This window comes from Capra hircus, chromosome 3 (assembly GCF_001704415.2).
Source record: "Capra hircus breed San Clemente chromosome 3, ASM170441v1, whole genome shotgun sequence".
Classification (NCBI taxonomy): domain Eukaryota; kingdom Metazoa; phylum Chordata; class Mammalia; order Artiodactyla; family Bovidae; genus Capra; species Capra hircus.
Window position 1 is genome coordinate 15,289,514 of NC_030810.1, and position 6,893 is coordinate 15,296,406.

Genomic DNA, 6,893 nt, shown 5'->3' on the forward strand with positions numbered 1-6,893 from the left:
TGACAGGGTCAGTTCTCTGTTTTGGGAAGATCGCTTTGGGGTTGGACAGAGAAAGGCCTGGAGAAGGCAAGCCTGGAGGCAGAGAGGCCAGTTAGGATGCTGCAGCAACGATTCATCTAGTCCTTTCATTCATAGAACAACTCACTGTTTACCTACTATGCGCAAGGACCGGCAAAACCAGATTCCTGATCCTACAGAGTTCATAGTCTATCGAGAAAGAGGGACGAGAAAAAGCAGGTCAGGTGTGATGAGTCTTGTGAAGAAGTACAGGGTCCTATGGAGGGGGCTGATGTTTAGTTTCTGGTTTAGGCTTCTCGGCAGAAACGATGTTCGAGCTGGTATCTGAAGGAGATAGATAAGGAGGGGGAGGGCATTCCAGAATGAGGGGACAACAGCCGAGAGAGAGGGCGAACGGCACAGACGATCCAAAAAGGTAGGCAAGGACCGGATCCCACAGGGCCTTGCAGACTACGTCAGTCTGGCTTTTATTCCAAGAAATCTTGGAAGGGTCTTAAGCAGGGAAATGACACAATCAAACATTTATCTTTAGAAGATCACTCTGACTATAGGGTGAAACATGAAATGAAGCCGGGCAAGAACAAACATCAGGAGACCAGTATAGGAGGCCGTCACTGTGGTCCAGGTTGAGAGCTGGGGTTGGGCTGGAGCAGGGCAGTGAACAGAGAGAAAGATGACGGAATGGGGAGGGAGTCAGGAGAACCAACAGCACTTGCTAAGGACTGGCTGTGGAATGTGGGGGTGAAGGAGAGGGAGGTGTCCAGGAGGACTTCCAGCTTTCCAGCTTGAGCAAGTGGGTGGCTGGTGGTGGCAGAGACGAGCTGGGGACACGAGGCAGAGCAGGTGCCAGCGGGCGGAGCTGGGGCCCGAGTTTCCACCTGAGACTGATGGTGAGACATCTAAATGTGGTCCATGAAGTAGTCAGACAGGTCTTGAGCCCAGAAGAGATTAAAGTCAAGTCAAGGAGATTACCCGGGAGTGAGGGGAGAGTGGGCGGTACAGGACAGCTATGAGGAATCGTGGTCACAGCAGGGCCTGGGAGCAGAGGGACCGGAAGCTCTGAGCTTGGAAAATCAGAACCGTGAAATCCAAAGGCCACCTCTCAACCCTGGGAGGCATCTGGCTTCAGCTCCATCTCTCCTAGCCAAGTATCACTTCTAGGCACAGGCACTTCCCTTCCCCACACACCTCCTTCCTTCTCGGCAAACTCCAAGTTACCCTGGAGACCCGGCTCATCCTGGTGAAGACTTCCCTGGTCCAGGCATGTGCTTTCCCATCTGACAACCTGGGGTTGGAACCCCAGTTCTGTCACTTGCTGGCTGTGTGACTTTGGCCAAGAAGCTGACTCTCACTCTCACCATCTATCAGTTCAGTTCAGTCGCTCAGTTGTGTCCGACTCTTTGAGACCCCATGAATCGCAGCACCTATTTCATAGGGCTGTTTGAAGATGAAGATGTCAAGTGCTTAGCAGAGAACCTAGCACACAGTAAGCACTAAATAAATGTTCCTATTATTAACATCCCACCCACCTTGGGACAGTTAGTCATGCCCTCCGCCTCACACCTCCTTCATTTGGGGACTATCTGCAGTCTGTGTTGCTCCCTGCCTCTTCCTATTCCAACCTAGTTTGTGGGGCCATATAATACGCAGGGCCCAGTGCTAAATGAAAAAGCAAGACCCCTTGTTCAAAATCACTAAGAATTGCAAGATGGTGACAGCCAAACATTAAATGAAGTATGGGGTCCTTCCAAGCACAGGTTGCTCTGTGCAACCACAGACTGGTGAATCCAGCCCAGCCCCCACCCCCTGCCAGCCCATGGCCCGGCCTGGATTCAGGGTCAGCCTCAACGCAAGAGAGTTAAAATGCCAACTGACATTGCAATAGGGTTTTGTGATTTCCATCTGGAATTTCATTTTATCCTTCCTATGGACACATAACATCAACATAACCGAGGATACTGAAGACCAGAGACAGGTGTGCCTTGCCAGAGGTTCCCCACCCCCATGAACTGCAGAGCTGGGATGTGAATATACGCCTGCCTGGTGCCAAAGCCCTGCCTCTTAACGCTCTGGTTCCCCAGGGAGGTTGGGAGAACATGGGCCCAAGAGATAAACTTCGTCAACAAGGCCCAGAGAGAGGGAGCTGAAGGGACTGGGACTGGCCTCCTTCCCCCCCGGAATGAGTCACATAAACAACCTGCCCCCTGGGCACCCAGGCTGCTGCGCAGGGAAGGAGAATGAGAGGGCAGAAGGTCACCCCCAAGAAGGCTCTGCCTGAGGGCCACAGACCCCAGCCCGCATGCTCTGGAAATCAGCCCTTGCCCTTTCTGCTTCAGAATTTTTAGAGGCTGCCATCGGCTTCAGGATAATTCCCAAGTCTTTAGTGTCCTGCTAGACAGACCAGGATGTCTGGCTTGACTGTGCTGACTCCTGTCCCCTCGCTCCCTCTCCTCCCCTCTGCTGCCCTCCCCACCATGCCAGGCCTGTTTCCACAACATCAAGGCCCTAGCACACCCAGTTCCCTCCTCCTCTGCCTCCTCGATTCCTTGTCATGCTAGCCTCCCTGCATCTCTTCTTTTCCAACACATGTCACATGTGTTATTACCCGTTCTGGGCCATCTCCCGACTAGAATGCCCACCCCATGGAGGCAGGAGCTGCCCGATGCACAGAGCTGAGCGCATCAGGTATCCTGCGACAGATGCAGACGGGCCCTGTGCTCTTTCTCCCCTTCTCCCAATGCCTCCCCAACCCTCCTTTTCTTGTCCAGGCATCCTGAACTCAAGGTGTGAGGAGCCCAAATTTACAAAGGCAAGAGAATCATCACATAGCCTGCACCCTCCATCCGTCAGTCCTGGGCTACGGGCTGTTCATCCAGTTACATTGAACCCACCAAACATCTTCCAGATGGGGTGGGGCAGTATGGGTGTAAATGATTCCTGTTTTCCAGAGACATCTGAGTCCTGAAGTGTAACAGAGGCTGAAGTGGAGGATGTGGGTCCTGAACCCAGGTCTCTCTGGTGCCCAAGAACCTGGAGTCCTCTCTGCCTCTGTGACTCACAGTTCCCAGGCAGCTCACCTCCAACCAGAGAGCAACTGTTTCTAACTCGTGGCCTCAGTTCACACACAGCCCGGGCAGCATAGCTCCTTTGTCAGGTCAGCAAAGCACCAGGGCAGGAGACAGCCCCACTGTCAGTGAGAAGCCCGTGCAGAAGGCAGCCCTCCCCTGAGTTAACAAGATGCCAGTGGGGGAGAATCACGCCCCAGGTCAGCCAAACATAGAAGGGGAGACACCCCTAACTGTCAGCAAGGAAGCATTCTTGCACCCCAAGTCAGCAAAAAGGCCAGTGTGGGAGACACTTCCCTACCTCCCCCTGCATGTCTTGGGTGTATACAAAGTCCTCCAAGGTGGTGCTCCCGGGGTGGGGTGGAGGAGTCAGTGGGGCTGGGTTTCGGCTGCTGCCCAGGGCAGACAAGGCTGCAGCCTGGGAGTGGGATAGACGCGGGTGAGAGTTCTCACATGGCACTAATGAAATCAACCACCAGCCTGCCCCCTCCTCCCCAGGGACCCTCCAGCCTCCAGCTGATGCAATGCCCAGGCCAGATAATTGTTTTCTTCCCTCCTTAAAGGGCCAGCTGCTGTTGCAGCTGCAGGCATCACCCAGACCCCTGACAGACCCCACAGAGCTTAGCAGCTGGTTAGGGACAGGGCACGCCCAGAAAGGAGCAGCTCAGCCCTGGGCTCCGCACAGTAAAATCCAATTATGTACAGAGAACCAGAAGTGTCTGTGGGCAAGGAGGGAGGGAAAGAGGAGAGTTCAGGCAGAGACAGTGCCTGGCCCACTGAGACCTCACGCCCCAAGGGATGGGATCTTGGTCCCTGCTGAGTCCTCAGCCCTGGGCTCCTGTCTGTCTGTCCCGTCGGGTCCTTGGCCCTGGGCTTGTTCAGGAGTTCAGCAGTTACCTACTGAGCTCCCCTGAGTGCCAGCCTCTGTGCTAAGCGGCTCAAATCCACCATTTCATTTTCTCCTCCCAGCAGATCTAGAAGGTGGGTATGTTTTACTGAAGGAGGCTCAGAGAGAAGTGATTTCCTCATTAGCGCATAGCCAGAAAGTGGCAGAGCCTGGGTTGGAAGCCAAGTTTGCCTGACTCTGGGCTTCGTTCCCTGCAGAGGGTCGGCTAGGTATGGAACCCCAGGGCTGGAGGTCTCTAAGCCAGGCATCGGGACAGCGGGCGCGGAAGGGGTCTGTGGGCCCTAAACAGCCTCCGAAGTGCACAGAACTTGGGCTGCGCACAGGTTTCACAGACCACTTCCCCCCGCCTCACCTCCACAAGAGAATGCCCCATTAGGCTGCCCACATGTCCCCAGGGATAGTTGGCAGCTGCCTGATGACAGACTAATTGGTGGCTGGCAGCAATGGTGGGGCTGGTTAGTTAACCCCTTGGTGACCAGGCCTGGCCCAGAAAGGCCCTTGCCCCACCACTTCAGGCCCCAAATTCAAGGACCCCAGACTTAAGTCATCATGAGCAGAAGACTGGACCAAAGGTGGCAGCCCTCCTCTCTCCATCCAGACCCCACCCCTGGGGCTGGAATTGGACAGTGATCTCCATTCAGGCTCCCCAGACACAGAGGGCTACATCCAGAGAACCCCAGGTGGCAGGGCAGCCAGCACCCCTTTCCTCTGGCCTTGGTATGGCACTGCTCTCCCCAACCAGGACCACGGGGGCTATGGGCCTTCCCTGGGTTTCCAGGCCCAGGGTACTGGGAAGAAACCTCCTTCTCAGGATGGGTCATCCAAAGAAGGTGATATGGGCATCAGTCCAGGCATCCTGGGGCCAGGAGGTGAAAACACCCTCCTCTTGAAGGAGAGGATGCCCAGTTTGTGCACCAAGGGTCTTGCCAAGCCTCCTTGAACCCTGGATTCCCCACCATGGAGTAACCAACTGTCTTTCCTGTCTTCCCAGGAGTCCCTTCTCCCCACCCTAGGGCTGGAGTGGGCATTACCCCTTTCCTTTATATGGGGTGGGGGTGGGGGGGTCCTCTGGGCACCACCATGATATCTCATTGGAGGAAAGAGTGGCCAGCTTCTCAACCAGGCACAGGCAGCAAAAAGAAAGGCAGGCTGCCTGCCAGCTCCCTTTCCAGGATAGATTTTAAGCACTTTCCAAAAATGCCATGGGAGGCAATGCTGTTGAGGAGCAGGGGCCCAGGTGCTCTGAGCATCAGCAAAGAACTCAAGACTCTGGGGCCCTCTACTCCATTTTCCGGGCTTCTCCAAACACCTAATGTTCCTTTCTCAAACCTTAGCCCCCCACCCGAGTCATCACACACACTGTCATCCTCCCCGAAACCCCCTCCCTAGACCCTGAACACTTAGGTCCCTACGTGGCACCTCACCATCAGAGACCCTTCCCCCGCCCCGTGGTCCCCCGGACCTCCGCCATCCCCTCCCCACATCCATTCCTAGGCAAGCAAGGCCTGTCGACTTACCCGGAGGTGGGGCCGGGGTCCAGACAGGGAGGGGTCTCGGCTGGCCCAGGCGACTCCGCAAGGCGGGGCAGGTGCTGCCCCGGGACCCCGCCCCGCGGACCCGGCGGTAGGCGCGGCCCGGTCCCAGGCGCGCGGCGGACTCCGAGGGGCAGGGGCGCGGGGCGGGGAGGGGCGGCGAGAGAGGCTCACGGGGGCATCGCCCGCCACCGGGCCGGGCACCTCCGCTCCGCCCGCCTGCGCTGCCGGCTCTGCAGCCGCCAAGGTTCTCAGCCGCCGCCGGGTGCAAAGCCCAAGCCCCGGCGGGCGGGAGGCAAAGAGGGAGGCGGGGCCTGATGGGGGCGGGGCCTCGGGCGGACGGGTGGGGCCATTGGGAGGGGCGGGACCGGTGGGGCAGGGCCTGTGGTGGTGGGCGGGGCCTAAGGGAATCTGGAGAGTCTCAGTTTGCCTGGTTGGGGGCGACCTACGCTAGCAAGGCCTCGAAGGGACGGGGCCAGAGGACACTCCAAGCCTCTACTTTTCTCCAGAACGCTCCTGCTAATGCTTGTCTCCCCCGCCCCCACCTCTACGTCTTTCTGTTCTTTCTCATCTTCCTTCTCTCTGGGGATCTCCCAGGACCTCACTGGCACCATGATACCCCTGTCACACCGTGGACCAGATCCAGGATGGTCAGATGGTGAGAGAAGGGGGAAATGATCTACAAACTTCAAATCCAGTTTACAGATGCAAAACCTGAAGCCCAGAATGGAGAGAAGGCTTGCCCAAGTGCCTGCCATGAAGAAAAAGACTTTACGATGTCCCTTTCAGACAGAGGCTAAGAGAGTAGTGTCCTGCCCTGAGACCCTCCGCTCTCCTCTTCTAGAGCAGTGGTTTTCAACTTAGGGTAATTCTGCTTCCCCAATTCCAGAGTGTCTGGAGACATCTTTGGTTTTCACATCTGAGATTGCTACTGGCATCTAGTGAGAGGGCTTCCCTGGTAGCGCAAAGGTTAAAGCATCTGCCTGCAATGTGGGAGACCTGGGTTCGATCCCTGGGTCGGGAAGATCCCCTGGAGAAGGAAATGGCAACCCACTCCAGTATTCTTGCCTGGAGAATCCCATGGATGGAGGAGCTTGGTGGGCTACAGTCCACGGGTCGCAAAGAGTCGGACACGACTGAGCGACTTCACTTCACTTCTAGTGAGAAGAAATGAAGGTTGCTGAAAGACATCTACCAACACACAGGACACCCCCAAATGTCACTAATGCCAAAGCTGAAAAACCCTGCCTTAGGACTTTGCCCTCTGCCTAACTGGAGCTTTCAAGTGGGCTGCCCCAGCACTGGGACACAAGATCGCTGTATACAGTCTCTCCTAGAGTTGTGCCTGTCCCATCTTCTTGTGCCTAACAT

The 6,893-nt window shown here is 56.3% G+C and overlaps 1 protein-coding gene across 3 annotated transcripts in view; it reads right to left on the reverse strand.

Moving 5' to 3' along the window:
- Positions 1–5,770, reverse strand: part of RIMS3 (regulating synaptic membrane exocytosis 3) — a 44,917-nt gene extending 39,147 nt beyond the window's left edge. For all 3 annotated transcript variants that reach the window (XM_018042436.1, XM_018042421.1, XM_018042432.1), the window contains exon 1: positions 5,508–5,770. The gene's annotated coding sequence lies outside the window, so the exon portion shown is untranslated. The remainder of the gene's footprint in view (positions 1–5,507) is intronic.